Source organism: Cryptomeria japonica, chromosome 4, assembly GCF_030272615.1.
Source record: "Cryptomeria japonica chromosome 4, Sugi_1.0, whole genome shotgun sequence".
NCBI classification, from domain to species: Eukaryota; Viridiplantae; Streptophyta; class Pinopsida; order Cupressales; family Cupressaceae; genus Cryptomeria; species Cryptomeria japonica.
The window spans coordinates 705,194,970-705,210,744 of NC_081408.1; positions in this window are offsets into that span (position 1 = coordinate 705,194,970).

Sequence of the window (15,775 nt, forward strand, 5' to 3'; positions counted from 1 at the left end):
AAGGATAAACCGAAGAAGCTCAAAAATTATAAAGGAGGAAACAAAAGAAATTGTCTATTCGTTGTGGATGAAGGTGTCAATTGTTTAGGAATGAATTAGAGGATGAAGAAAATGAAGACAGTGTGTTTGTAGCAGTAAAAGAAGAAGTGTCCGACAAGAAGTCTCTTGTCTCTCGCATTGACAACTCCAATGAATGGATAATTGATAGTGGTTGTTCTCATCACATGACTGGCGACCAGAGAAAGTTTCTATCTCTGGAGGAATATGATGGAGGTGCTATCAGATTTGGAAATGATGCACCATGCTTGGTAAAAGGTAAAGGGTCCAGATCACTAAATGGAAAAAGCAGTGCAGATGATGTCTACTGGGTAGAAGGACTTAAGCATAACCTTTTGAGTGTTGCTCAGTTGAATGACAAAGGACTAGTTCTGGAATTCAATGGCAGAGTCTGCAGTATCTTTGGGAAGAGTGGTGAACTTATTGCCACCGGTAAGAAGACCAGAGGTAACCTATTTCGGTTGAATGCCAAGATAAGTCGGTGTCTAATGGCTAAGTTTGATGACAGTTGGAGATGGCATAGAAGACTTTGTCATATGAACTTTGATAATATTGTTAAAGCTAGTAAAATCAAGGAAATAAGAGGATTACCATTACTAAACAAACCTAGGAATTCTTTGTGCAGAGAATGTCAACTTGGGAAGATGTCTTCCTCAACTTTTAAAGGTAAGTCTTTCTCAACAGAGCATTTACTTGACCTTGTGCACACTGATTTATGTGGTCCTATGAAAACTAGAAGTATTCAGGGAGATAGGTATTTTATGATTCTTACTGATGACTGCTCAAGAATGATGTGGGTCACATTCTTGAAAGACAAGTCTAAAGCATTTGGAAAATTCAAAGCTTTTAGAGCATTGGTAGAGAAAGAAAGTGGTGAGGTTCTGCATTACTATCCTTTATTGCAACCTCTATTCTGTGAACTGTACCGGTGAGGTGCTACATATATTCTATCGGTGTCCTCTGTCCCTATACTAATGTCTTAGATATGTCCTTCCGTAGTGATGTTAGATAGTCCAATCTTGGACTTAGTCTTAACCTTAAGATTTTTGCCTTATCCACTATTCTCTCCTTTTCTCTTCCCAACTTTAGTAATTCATCCTCAAAATTTGTTATCTGTTGTTCAAAAACTGATAGTGTATCTAGTGAGTTTACAAAATTGTGAGCAAGTTTGTTGATTTCATCCTGTATCTTGCTTATCTTCTTATCTATGTCTACTGTCAAAAATGTTGTCTTACAAATATCTTTATATAGAGTTGAGCATTTGAGAAAATTTGATGTAAAATGTGATGAAGGAATATTTCTGGGATATTCCACAAAGAGAAAAGCTCTCAAGTGCTACAACAATAGAACTCAAAAAATTGTTGAAAGTATCAATGTCAGGGTTGATGAATCCCCTAAGGAACCTTAGGAAAAATGCAACAAAGAAGTAAAAGATGAACCGGGTATAACCTTCTAAGAACCAGTTAAGAGAGAAACTTGTAAAGATATTAGTGTTTCTATTTCGATAGAAGCTGCAGAAAGAGAAGAAGAGGTTAGTGAAGAACAAGAAGAAAAGCTAGCAGATCAGGCTAGATTCATTCCAGGATATGTGAAATTGCATCATGATCCAAAGAAAACCATAGGAGATAAAGATGCAAGGATACTCACAAGAAGAAAAGTGAAGGATAACTCTTGCATGATTTCTGAATTTGAACCCAAGACTTCCAAAGAAGCTCTTACAGATGAAGACTGGATTAAAGCGATGGAAGAGGAGCCAGTTCAGATAGAAAAGAATGCAACATGGTCTTTGTTTCCCAGACCCGAACATAAAAATGTCATAGGTACCAAATGGGTCTTTAGGAATAAGTTGAATGAAGAAGGCATAATTGTAAGAAGCTAAGCCAGACTTGTATGTAAGGGATACACTAAAGAGGAGGGAGAAGACTACAGGGAAACCTTTGCTCCTATGGCTAGACTAGAAGGTGTTTGAATGCTAAGGGATTTAAGGTTTATCAGATGGATGTGAAGTCTACTTTTCTGAATGGAATCCTAGAAGAAGAAGTGTATATAGAACAACCAGAAGGGTTTGCCTTATCGCAAGATAGTGATATGGTGTGTAGATTACACAAAGCCCTGTATGGACTAAAACAAGCACCTAGGGCATGGTATGAAAGACTACACTCTCATCTTGTGAAGACAGGATTTCAGATAACAAGTGAAGATAGCAACATCTACTTGAAATTAGAAGGTGATCAAATTCTGATCCGTGAAGTGTTTGTGGATGACATAATCTTTGGAGGAGATGATAAAATGAGTCATGCATTTGCAGATGAAATGAAGAAATAATTTGAGATGTCTTTAATAGGAGAAATAAAATTCTTCATTGGTTTACAGATTTAGCAAATGAAGGAGGGTATTTTTATTACCCAGTCCAAGTATGTCAAAAAGGTATTGAAGACTTTCGGCATGGAGGAAAGAAAACCAGTTAGTACACCAATGGTAATTGGTTGTAAACTGACTAAGGAAGATGATTCAACACTAGTGAATGAGGAGTATTGGTTAGTGATCTTCTCCACCAGTTGATGCCACTTTGTATCGTCAGCTTGTGGGTAGTCTCATCTACTTGACCCATACACGCCCTGATATTTCATTTGCAGTTGGCATGGTTTCCCGCTTCATGTAGGAACCACATGAGCTTCATTGGAAAGCCGCTAAACACATCCTTCATTACATCCAGGGTACACATCATTATGGGATTCACTATGCAGCAGGCACAAGACTTCTCTTGGCTGGTTACACAGACTCCGATTGGGATGGCTATCTTGATGATCGTAAGTCTACTTTCGGTTATAGTTTTCACCTTGGTTCAGGCCCCATTTGTTGGCAGAGCAAGAAGCAACATGCTATTGCTCTCTCTTTAACAAAGGCTGAGTATCGAGGTGCTATTAATGTAGCAACTAAGACCATTTCACTCCAGTAGATTCTCACAGAGTTTGGATTCACCACTCCACAACCAATAGTTCTACATTGTGATAATCAAAGTGCTATTGCAATCTTGAAGAACTCGGTCTAGCACTAGCGGACCAAACACATCGAGATTCATATGCACTATATCTGAGAGCTGATTCAAGAGTAGGTCATTGATTTGCAGTATTGTCCTACAGCAGAGCAAGTTGTTGACATATTCACCAAACCTTTCACCGAGGGTAAGTTCCATCAGTTGTGAGCTCTCTTGGGGGTGCAGGATGTGTCATTAGGGGGGGTCAGCTGACTTCTCCTTCCTCTCTTATGGGGGGGACTTTTTCCTCTTTGAGGTTTTGTCCTTCTTTGAGAGTCCTTTGTACATTCATCTCTCTTTTGGGGGGGAGTTTTTTCCCACTGGGTTTTCTCCCTTTCTTCGTTTGTGAGAGATTGCTTTGCATAGTTTTACTTGCATTTGCATATTGTACATGGGTACCTATCATGGCCTAGTAGCCAGGACCCATCTTGTGTTGTTGACTTGAGTCTTCATTCCCCTAAGTTGCACTTAAGGGGGGGTATTGGCATAAATAAATATTCATTATGGATATTATTACACTTTACTTAAGTTAACTTAGGATAATTCATCTCTTCGTAGTTTGGATTTGAGACACTTAGGGAAGTGTGCACATAGGGCTAGAGCTTGTAGGAGAAATTCTACCTTTTGTGGTCTTGTTTTGTTGTTACACTCCACATTCGGTGGGTCATCCACCTCTTGTGAAATATTATATTATTTCTCCTACCTACCCCTAGTATTTCTTACCTACCCTTGTTTCTAATTGAGCCACATGTCATGATTGTGTGCTCGTACATCCATATGGCCTTGCCTATATAAGCAGGCCTATATTCATTGTATTGGTATGAATCCAATTGATCATTTGCATATTGATAAGAATACAATTTTGTTATTGTCATTCTATTGTCTCTCTTTTTATGCTTTTCATTGTGCCCTTGATCTTGGCAAAATCCTACATGGTATCAGAGCCATTGGGGCTTCATTGATTGGTTTTTGGAGACATTATGGAAGGCTTCTATTTTTGGATATGAGGGACTACTTTTTTGGAGGCATCTTGGAGTGTTTTCAACCTCACCATTGCATCCGGGAGGCCATTTCCATAAAAATCGAGTATAGATTCGACCTATTTTGGCGAAAATTGATTTTTGGGTGTGGAGGAAATTTTCTGCCCAATTCGAGCGGTACGGTACAAAATTTTCGGATTTTTTTTTCAAAAAAAAAAAAAAGATTTTGAAAATTATTTTCTAGTTTGAAAAGATTTTTTTGAAAAAAAAAATAAATAAATTTTTTGAAAATTATTTTTGGAATCCGTACCTTCTGCCCAGTCAATAGCGCACAATCAGTGCCCAGTCAGCAGCGCCCGGTCAGTGCCTAGTCAGCATTTTCTTTGAAAATTTTTAGACCCCTCTCCATTGAGCAGTTTGGATTTTTGGGTCAACTTTGGAGGCCCATAACTTGCTCAATTTTGCTCCTTTTTGGGTGCAATGTTTTCTGATTTGGGCTAATTTTTCGTGCTCTTCGTAGTGGTGTGGTTATTTTCTGGTTTTGGTGCACAAGTGTTTCAGAATTTTCAGATTCTCTCAGTTGTACCTGTCCAATCCTCAATTCTGCAACTTCAAAGGCCTCGTTTTAGCACATACGACCTCCTTTTCAGATGCCATTTTTTTTTAAAGTGCATTTTTTTCGTCTACTTTCATAATCTATGATCAGATTTCAAAGATTTTAAGTGGAAATTGTACTTTCAGATATTGGTCTTATTTGGCCTATTTGGTACTTGTAAATTGCTTGGATCTTAGTTTAGATCTCTTGCACTATTAGTTTGAGTCTCTTTTGGCCTTATTGAGGCAATTGTCAAATTGAAATCAGAAGTCCACTTTGCCATTTTTTGCAAGTGGCCCATTGTACATGCACTAAGTATAAAGTGCCAAATCATCACTTTTGGAGGGGTTCTTTGATTGAGTGAATTTTGGGGGGTGTCTTGTGTGATTGTGCCTCTCTTTCCTTGTGCTCTTTCATTTTTGTTGCAATGAGTCCTCATAAATTTCCAGCTTTAACTCCACATAATTATGCATCATGGAAAATTGAAGTTTGGAGCAAATTAATGGAAAAAGGTCTCACGCATTACATAGATGGAACAATAGCAACACCACCTATCCTAAGGCTGATCCTAATGCACAGTTAGAATGGCTCACTAAGAATTGCATGGCTCTTGGAACTTTGCGCAAGTATGTATTAGATGACCTCATCTTTCATATTGAGAAGTGTACTACAATCAAAGATGCTTGGGATATGTTTCAGAAATTGTATGGTCAAGTTGATGAAATCAGAGGGTATAAGATTGACAATGAGCTCACCAACTTGGATCCCAAGAGTTTTGATACAATCCAAGATTATGTCACCAAAGCAAATGAGCTAAGAGAAAAGCTTAAGGATTGTGGAATTGACAAAAAGGATGCTTAGTTGATATTCAACTTGTTGGACAAGCTTGCACCAGAATATGTAGCATTTGTGTCTAGCTTCCAAACTCATCGTTTGATAGTAGGGAGTTCCTATGTTATGCCTTCATTTGATGCTTTCACAGAAATGTTGATATTGGAACAATCTAAGTTGTTGAACATGGGGCTTCTCAAGTCTTCAAAGTCCAAGGCTTTGGTGGCTAATCAAGGGAATCAAGGAAGTCAAGGCAAAGATTCCAAGAAGAAGAAGAAGCAATCTAAGTCACAGCCATAGCAAGAAAAAGGACAATCATCCTCTTCCAAGAAGGGGACACCACCTAAGAAGGATAAACCAACTTGTGCATATTGCAAGAAGTATGGTCATGATGAGCATCGATACCACACCAAGCAAGTTGATGAGTTGACAAATCTTCTCAAGAAAAACAACATCACCTTGCCATCCACCTACACAAAGAAGGATTCATCTCCTTCCTCTTCCTCATAGTCTAAGGGAAAAGGGCAAGCATTTGTGGCTACTACAGGTTCTTCACAGCAATGGATACTTGACTTAGGTGCCTCTTATCACATGGGTTCTACAAAGGAGCAATTTTCTTCATTGGAGCCATCTAAGGTACCTCACATTTACATAGGTGATGATACACAAGTAGAGGTTGAAGGGAAAGGTTCAGTTGACATGGATGATGGAACATTTGAGAATGTTCTCTATGTTCCTAACTTGTCTACCAACCTTCTCTCTATCTACCAAATCACTCACTATGGGAATGGGAAAAAGGTTGAGTTTACACTCGATTCAGTTGTGGTCAAGGAACTTGATGATGATGCCTTGGTAGTAGTGGGACAAGTGAATGACAACTCAAGGCTTTATTCATTCTCCAACTTTGTGCCAAGTTCACCTTCTAGAGCCTTGCTTACTCATTCAAATTCCAAAAGTAAGCTATGGCATGAGCGGTTTGGTCACCTCAACTACTGCTATCTTTAGCAGCTTAGCACTAAAGACATGGTCACAGGTCTACCTCGAATCATTTTTTTAGAGGGTGTATGTTCAAGTTGTTCCATGGGCAAGCATCCTAAGGAGAAGTTTGATAAAGGGAAAGCTTGGAGAGCTTTGGAAGTTCTTCAACTTGTTCACAGTGATGTAGTAGGTCCATTTCTAGCACCTTCATTTAGCAAGGCCCGCTATGTCCTCACCTTCATTGATGACTACTCCTGCTTCACTTGGGTCCACTTTCTCATTCATAAGAGTGAAGTATTTGATAGATTTCAGGACTTCAAGACTCGTGTGGAGAAGCAATCTATGAAAGTGGTCAAGATTCTTCACACAGATAATGGAAGGGAATACGTGAACAAAAGACTTGAGGATTTTTGTACATTTGAGGGGATTGATCTTCAGCATTTTGTCGCATACACTCCACAACAGAATGGAGTTACAGAATGCAAGAATAGAACTCTCAAAGAAATGGCTAGTTGTATGATACATGCACATTCTCTTGATCCTGTCTTTTGGGTAGAGGCTATCAGTTGTGCCACACACGTCCAGAATCGAGTTCCTCACAAATCTTTCCAAGGTATTACTCCTTTTGAAGCTTGGGCTGGTAGGAAACTGATTGTGAGACATTTCAGAGTCTTTGGGTGTCCAGCATGGGCTCACATACCTCCACAGAAATGCAAGGCATTAGAACCTCAAAGTCAGCCTTGCATATTTGTTGGATATCCTGAGGGTGTTAAGGCAGATAGATTGATGGATCCTGAGACACATGAGGTGTTCATTGAGAGGAGTGTTCACTTTGAGGAAAGCTCTCCTAGCTTAGCCTCTCTACCTCCTCCACCTTCCTCCATTGTGGATAGTGATTCAAATGATGAGACTCCTTCAACTCTGACTTGTAGGGTTACACCTTCGCAGGGTCCACTTGCAGTTGAGGAGCCTCGTTCTCCACCTCCACCTAGACCTCATTGGGCTTGACAGAGACTTGATTCCATGGGTTCTCTTGTTGGGGATCCTTTAGATACATGGAGAACTCGATCACAACATCAGGATCTACCACATGCATTCATTGCTACCGCTTCCAATCCACAAACATTTCAGGAAGCATTAGGGGTTCCTGAGTGGGACCAAGCTATGGAGGAAGAGTATAGTTCCTTGATGAGGAACAACACATGGGATTTAGTCCATCTCTCTAAGGGGAGAAAGATGGTTCGATGTAAGTGGATCTATCAGACCAAGTTTGTAGCGAATGGAAGTGTGGATAAGTGTAAGGCTTGGCTTGTTGTGAAAGGTTTCTCTCAGGTTGCAGGTGTTGACTATACTGAGACCTTTGCGCCCATAGCCAAGATGAACTCCATTCACTTGACACTTGCTATTACTGCAGCTCATGGTTTGGGTTGCACATCAGATCGATGTGAAGAGTGCTTTTCTTCATGGTGATCTTGATGAGGATATTTATATGGAGCAGCCACAGGGTTTCATCCAGGATACTTCCTTGGGTTGCAGACTAAGGAAATCTCTCTATGGCCTTTAGCAGGCCCCCAGGGCTTGGTATGCCAAGATGGATTCCTTTCTTCTCTCAGTAGGGTTCACCAGGTGTCATTCTAATCCAAATGTCTACATTTTGTGATAGGATGACTCTCACTTGATATTTGTGCTCTATGTTGATGACTTGATCATTATAGGGAGTACTGCATCCATCATTAGCAAGGTCAAATCTGCTTTGCATGACAGATTTGCTATGACTGACTTGGGTCTTTTTCACTACTTTCTCGTGATCGAGATTTCATAGTCACCTTCTGAGATTACACTATCACAACCAAAGTATGCTCTTGATCTACTTGCACACTTTCATATGGCTGATTATAAGCTTGCCCCGACTCCCTATCTTTCAGGAGTCAAGCTTGAGGCTCAGTGTTCTTCTCCACTAGTTGATGCCACTTTGTATTGTCAGCTTGTGGGTAGTCTCATCTACTTGATCCATACACGCCCTGATATTTCATTTGCAGTTGGCATGGTTTCCCGCTTCATGTAGGAACCACATGAGCTTCATTAGAAAGCCGCCAAACTCATCCTTCATTACATCCAGGGTACACATCATTATGGGATTCACTATGCAGTAGGCATAGGACTTTGCTTGGTTGGTTACACAGACTCCGATTGGGCTGGCGATCTTGATGATCGTAAGTCTACTTCTGGTTATAGTTTTCACCTTGGTTCAAGCCCCATTTGTTAGAAGAGCAAGAAGCAACATGCTATTGCTCTCTCTTCGACTGAGGCTGAGTATCGAGGCGCTATTAACGTAGCGACTGAGACCATTTGGCTCCAGTAGATTCTCACAGAGTTTGGATTCACCACTCCACGGTCCATAGTTCTACATTGTGATAATCAGAGTGCTATTGCAATCTCAAATAACTCGGTCTAGCACCAATGAACCAAACACATCGAGATTCATATGCACTATATCTGAGAGATGATTCAGGAGCAGGTCATTGATTTGCAATATTGTCCTACAGCAGAGCAGGTTGCTGACATATTCACCAAACCTTTCACCGAGAGTAAGTTCCAGCAGTTGTGAGCTCTCTTGGGGGTGCAGGAGGTGTCATTAGGGGGGGTCAGCTGACTTCTCCTTCCTCTCTTATGGGGGGGACTTTTTCCTCTTTGAGATTTTGTCCTTCTTCTTTGAGAGTCCTTTGTAAATTCATCTCTCTTTTGGGGGGGAGTTTTTTCCCACTGGGTTTTCTCCCTTTCTCCATTTGTGATAGATTTCTTTGCATAGTTTTGCTCACATTTGCATATTGTACATGGGTACCTATCATGGCCTAGTAGCCGGGACCCATCTTGCATTGTTGACTTGAGTCTTCATTCCCCTAAGTTGCACTTAAGTGGGGGTGTTGGTGTAAATAAATATTCATTATGGATATTATTACACTTTACTTAAGTTAACTTAGGATAATTCATCTCTTCGTAGTTTGGATTTGAGGCACTTAGGGAAGTGTGCACATAGGGATAGAGCTTGTAGGAGAAATTCCACCTTTTGTGGTCTTGTTTTGTTGTTACACTCCACATTCGGTGGGTCATCCACCTCTTGTGGATTATTATATTATTTCTCCTACCTACCCCTAATATTTCTTACCTACCCTTATTTCTCATTGAGCCACATTTCATGATTGTGTGCTCGTACATCCATATGGCCTTGCCTATATAAGTAGGCCTATATTCATTGTATTGGTATGAATCCAATTGATCATTTGCATATTGATGAGAATATAGTTTTGTTCTTGTCATTCTATTGTCTCTCTTTTTATGCTTTTCATTGTGCCCTTGATCTTGGCAAAATCCTACACTAAGCACATTGAGCTTAAATATCATTTCTTGAGAGAGAAAGTGCAGAATAAGGAGGTTGTACTACAAGACATTTCTAGTAAAGAGCAGCTAGCAGATATATTCACTAAGCCCTTACCAAAGACTAAATTTACCTATTTGAGAGGTGAATTAGGGGTTCTGCCCCTTCATGACGTCAATTAAAAGGTGTGTGCTCTGCATTAGTCAAGTATTACAATGACAAATCTTTTTGGATTGATTTATTAAAGGATGCTACTCCTTAGGGGAAGTAGCATAGTAGACTTTGGAAGCTTATGCCTCCACTTTGGCATTATTGTGAAAGGGGGAGAAGATCTCTATTGTGGGGAGAAGATATCTGATGATGAAGATACACTGGTCTATGATATTGCTATGTTACATTGAGTATTTCCATCAATGCCAAAGGGGGAGATTGTTGGATATCATTGGCATATGATGAACCAACATATTGATATGATGATAATGTATGTTGTCATTGATGTCAATAAGTTCAAGTGAACCAATATGAAAAGGTATGAGGAGATTTAGTGAACTGGTGTCATGGTTTCACTAAGTATGATTACCAGTTGGTAATCTCAGCTCTAAGGTTATTGGTTTGGCGATCCAACTTGTGCTATGCAACTGATAATAACTTTGTGATGAGTTAGCTAAGAGATGAGAATGAAATCGAGGTGCCACGATAGCCTTGTGCATGTGAAGGATTTTCTTAAGGATCTTGCATGAGAAGATCGACTCCATTTGAAGTCTACCTCAGGAATGATCATTCTTCTTAGTGGTATGAGAAGAGAGCGTGATGGTTTATTTATTCCCATGTGTGGCAATGAATGAATGATATAGAATGTCTTGTGATCTATTTTGAAATTGTAATACTCTATGCAATATGTTTGGACGGTTAGGATTGGACCGCCTATGTTGTAAACCTAAGATGCTTAGAGTTTAGGGTTTATGTTACTGACCTAACTGTTGCCTATAAGGTTGATGATTCTTATTGTTGAAAAGTTGTTGGAAAATGTTGTGTGTGTGTATCTAAGTGAAGAGATACTTGATACTTGGCAGACTAGTAAGAGGGAAACTGCAAAGTGTAATTGTAGAATAGAGGCTATGAAAAGGATATGCCTTGGCATGTAGTACTATTATCAGATCAGAGTTTTACCTATTGTCTTCTAATCATTTCAACAGTTGGAAAATCCCTTTAGCGGGTAGCTTTAACAGGCTTATTGTAAAACCTATAACTAGGTGACTCAAGATCATTGAGCTCTTCAAATCATCTAGCGAGGTAACCTTTAACAGGGTATATAGCCATTCCTTAATCGCATGATCTCTAACAGGATCATTTCCTAGTAGAACCTTATTGTAAAGTCTTTAACCGGACTAGGCTCTTAACAGGGCGAGCTTCAAAAGAGTTCAAACAAGCTTGTGGGTATTCATCCCCACCATGGTTTTTCCCATTTGGGTTTCCATGTGAAAAATCTGTGTTATGTGTTATGCATTTTTCATGTGATGTTTCTAAATTATTTGGTTGAGAGATTATGCATGCAGAGTTAATAGGTTATGATATTACTAGTATATCACATGCATATGTTTATGGATGAAGCTGATGCCAAGTATTGATTGTATTTGAAGTGTTCAGACTTATCAATCTTTGGTGTCTAGTGTCTTATTGTGTTTAACCAGTAATAGTGACAACTAGTTGGTATTGTTTTAAATAGATAAGTTGTTGAAAGTTTTTGCCTATACTGATTCACCCCCCCCTTTTAGTACCGGTTGGGGTATCTACTATTCATCATTATTCATCAGCAACATGCGGATATCTCTTGAAAATCAGTCTGGGACGGTCATTGACCTCAACAATAGTAGAATTTGCATCAAATATAGGTATAGATGATGATCCTGCTTCGATGATTGAAGATAAGTGCCTGTGAATCGAAGTACCTGTGAATCGCTGTCAGTGAAAGACACTAAAGACCTCTTCCAATCGCTGGTGAAATCACTCAAGATGATATCTGATCACACTGAATCACCTTAGACTTGCTCTGAATCACTCTTAATCACTCTAAATGCATGGTGATTAAAAATAAAGTAGATTCAACCTTTTATCCTCCAAGAAAAACCCTAATCCGTCATTGATATAAATGACTTTTGGTGAAAGATATTGGATCTTTGTTAAACATCTCCATGCCAAATAGCATATTTGATGTATGGAACATCTTATAGAACCTATTCCCAAGACTTAAGTAGTATTACTATGAATTTTTCCTACCCCTAAGGCATTTGCCTCTATTACCAGATGAGCTTCCTGCCAATGCAAGAACAACCTCCTCTATCAGTTAAGTAACCAAAGCATTCTCATCTGTATATTGATCTTCAGAGTTGTTGACCCATCTCTGGGTATGTTCTTCCTAGATTTCATTAATCTTTTCTTTCCCTTTCTTATTTGATCCTCCATTGCCGATCGATGGATTTCTACTTCTACAAAATTTAGCAATATGTCCAACTTCATTACATGCATAACATGTAAAATTGTTCTTTTGAATTGCTTTGCTAAAACTATTATAATTGCTAGACCTGCATTGATTAGCCATATGTCCAAATTTTCCACATGCATAACATTTAACATTTATTCTACAATCTTTTGTCCTATGTCCATTCTTATTTCATTTAGAACATTGATAGGGAGCAGAATTATTGTTCTAATTTTCTCTATTTCTACATTGCCTAGCCATGTGACCAAATTTATTACAAACAAAGCATCTACCATTAAATTTATAAGCATTAAACTGCCTTACCTATCCCTTATGGTTTTGATCTTCATTTGTTGTACCAAAACTCTATCCTTGTTCAAATCCAAGTCCACTAGAATCTCTATTCTGCCTTTGTCTCTTCAATAACTCATCAAGTTGTGCTGAACTAACCTTAAATTTGTCTTTGTACTCGCAATAGTTAAATCATCTCTCAAAATTATCGTTTGTCTCTCAAGCTCTTGTTCATTACTCTGGGATTGTACAAAATTAGTTCTCAACATATCATTTTCATGAACCAACCTACCACATTCTACAAATTTTTTCTTGAAAGATACAACAAGATTTTCTTCCTTTTTATTCCACTCTTCAATCTCCTTAGACATTCTCATAGTTATAGCTTGCATTTCATTCCTCATGACCATGTTCTCCTGACTTAGCTTCTGACACTGTTGCTTAAGTGCATCTTTCTCTTCATCCTTATTTTGCAAAAGTTCCCTCTTCCTAGCTTGAATAGATGAAAACCTCTCCTATAGGACAAGAATGAATTCCTAAGAAGAATTCAATTCATCTAGTAGCTTCACATTATTCATCCTTTCAGCATCATAATCTTCAAGTACCACCTCAAGTTGCTTTTCCAGACTCATATTCATGGATTTTGGATCTAGTATCTTCCTCAAGCTGTTAAAATTCCCCCGAAGCACAAGGCTCTAATACCAATTGTTGGAATCCAAGAACACTAAGAGGGGGGGGGGTGAATCAGTGTTTTGCTGGAATGACTAATTTTAACCTTATTAAAACATGTATACACCAACTAGTATACTGATACATATAAGATTGAAAGAAGTAAAGAAACCAATAAGCCAATCACACAAATTATTACCATAACATAGAGATTAATACATGGAAAACCTCAAAGAGGAAAAACCATGATAGGATTTGTGACCCACAATATCAATCCATTGGCCATATGAAAAGATATTACAAAATATAGGGCCTGCACTTATAGGAAGGATTACAGATTAGAGCACACTGCTCAATCACAAAAGGAGCCTCAATGACTACATACAAATCTAGACTACAATCCAGAGAAATGATTGAACTACAAAGATAGCATCTTCTATGCCTGAATACAATTCTAGTTAAGCCCCATCTCTTCTAGTCTGAAACCCTAAACCCTTACTAAAATACCCCTTTACATAAATATCCTCACATTAATGATCTTTAATATATTTTTCATTACATAACATTATCATATTCATCTATCCATCTCTATTACAAAATGATCTAACCAACTGACCTATATACCCTGTACAAATTATCATGCCTTATGTCGACTTATAAAGATAATTACAATATGAATAAACATGTCGGCTCAATACATTAATGTCAAAATCAATTACTGATGCCAGATCTCCCAAGTTATGTTGACCTCCAATACCGATAACTTGATGAAATCATGTCGGCCTGTAATGTTAGTAACCAAATATTTCTCTTCCAACCGGTGAAGATACCTTCTGGTGCCGGTGAGGTGTCTGTCGGTAATCAACTAGACCAAAATGTGAAAGCCAGAACAAGTTTCTGTGTTGCCATCAATGACAACATATTGAAACCAACCAATTGAGTGTCAATTGGAAACATATATCCACTACAACATAAAAAAATTAGGTAATTTTGATATGCTATCACTCTAAAACAAGCATCTGTCTGATAGTTTGGGAAATATGAAGCCCATATTTAAGGTACTTCACGATAAGGGTTTTATATAATTTATTCATTTTCTGATGCTCAATGAACCAGAATGGGTCCGATATATTCTGAAAAGGTTTCATGATGAATTCATGTGGCCAGATCAACCTTACAAGATAACCAAGAAAGCCATTGAAGAAGATACATGTTTAAAAGCAACCGGTGAAGTCCCCAGATTAAGGAAAATACAAAATACAACGCTGACAAAGATTACCATACTCAGTTTGATAGTCGATCGATGACTATCAATGATATTATTGAGCATGATGTTAGATTTTCCTTGATGGTGATTAGATACAAGGTATATAAATTAAGTAGATTAAATTCAGTATCAGACACAACCGTATTTGTAGCCTATGAAATTCTAAGGAAGACAAAAGGTATGATCTTTGTACAATACTTGTCAAAGAGTTAATGATCAACTTGAAGAAAATAAAGCAAGATAAGAAAAATGTCTTCAATTTTGGATCCCTAATTGTTTGTTTAGCACTTTATTTCATGAATGAGATCCTCAAAATTGGAAAATTCTAATGGGCTTATGATAAACTTGTGGCTATGAAAATCAAGGAAGGATTGTTGGGTTTGGGTGACAATGTAATGCGAAATTCAGCTTTATGGGGCTATTTCAAAACTTTTGAAGCCACCATGAAAAATATAGAGAGAAATCCTAAAGAGAGTGGAAAAATATGAGAGAACTATTTGTTTCATGGTTGACAAGGATTAGTGTCATATGAAGGCAGTTGATCTGAGAACTATTTGGATCATGCCCATGGGGTATGAGGTGGATGTATTCATGCTTGATGCATATGCTCAATACTTTTTGAGTCAATCCATGGACAAGAATGAGGAGAGACTTGGTAATTTCAAGCAGAAGGATTTGGACCTACAAAAGAAATTTACTGGGCTCGAAAACAAAAAAAATGTAAGAAAGAAAGTTGAGGAACTTGCCGAACAAATGGGTATAACTCAAGAAGGAGTGCAAAGAGCCAGAGAGAAAAATATACTGAAGGAGGAAGATATGGTGAAGCCACAATGTAAACTCGTATCTTCTCCTCCCAAGTAGTCCAATACCAAGCAAAGCAAGTCTGCACCTATCTCCGATGTGCAGAAGCTGGTCCCCCCGCCTAAGCCTCAATCAACATCAACCAGTAGAGTAGAAAAGAGGAATAAAGAGAAGTTTGCAAGGAAGTATGTAGCAGCAAAGGAGGAAATTGAATTGGATGAAGAGGTTACAGAAGTGAATAAAACTAGTACATTTACTAGAGTAGTTAGAAAACCTTTATCCAGTGATGCCCCATCTTCAAAGAAAGCTAAAACACAAGGTGAGTCATCTGAAAAAATGAGAGAAAGAAAGAAGCAGAAATCTGAGATAGATGAAACTCTTAAATTGGGTAAGATTGAAGGTTCTTACACTATT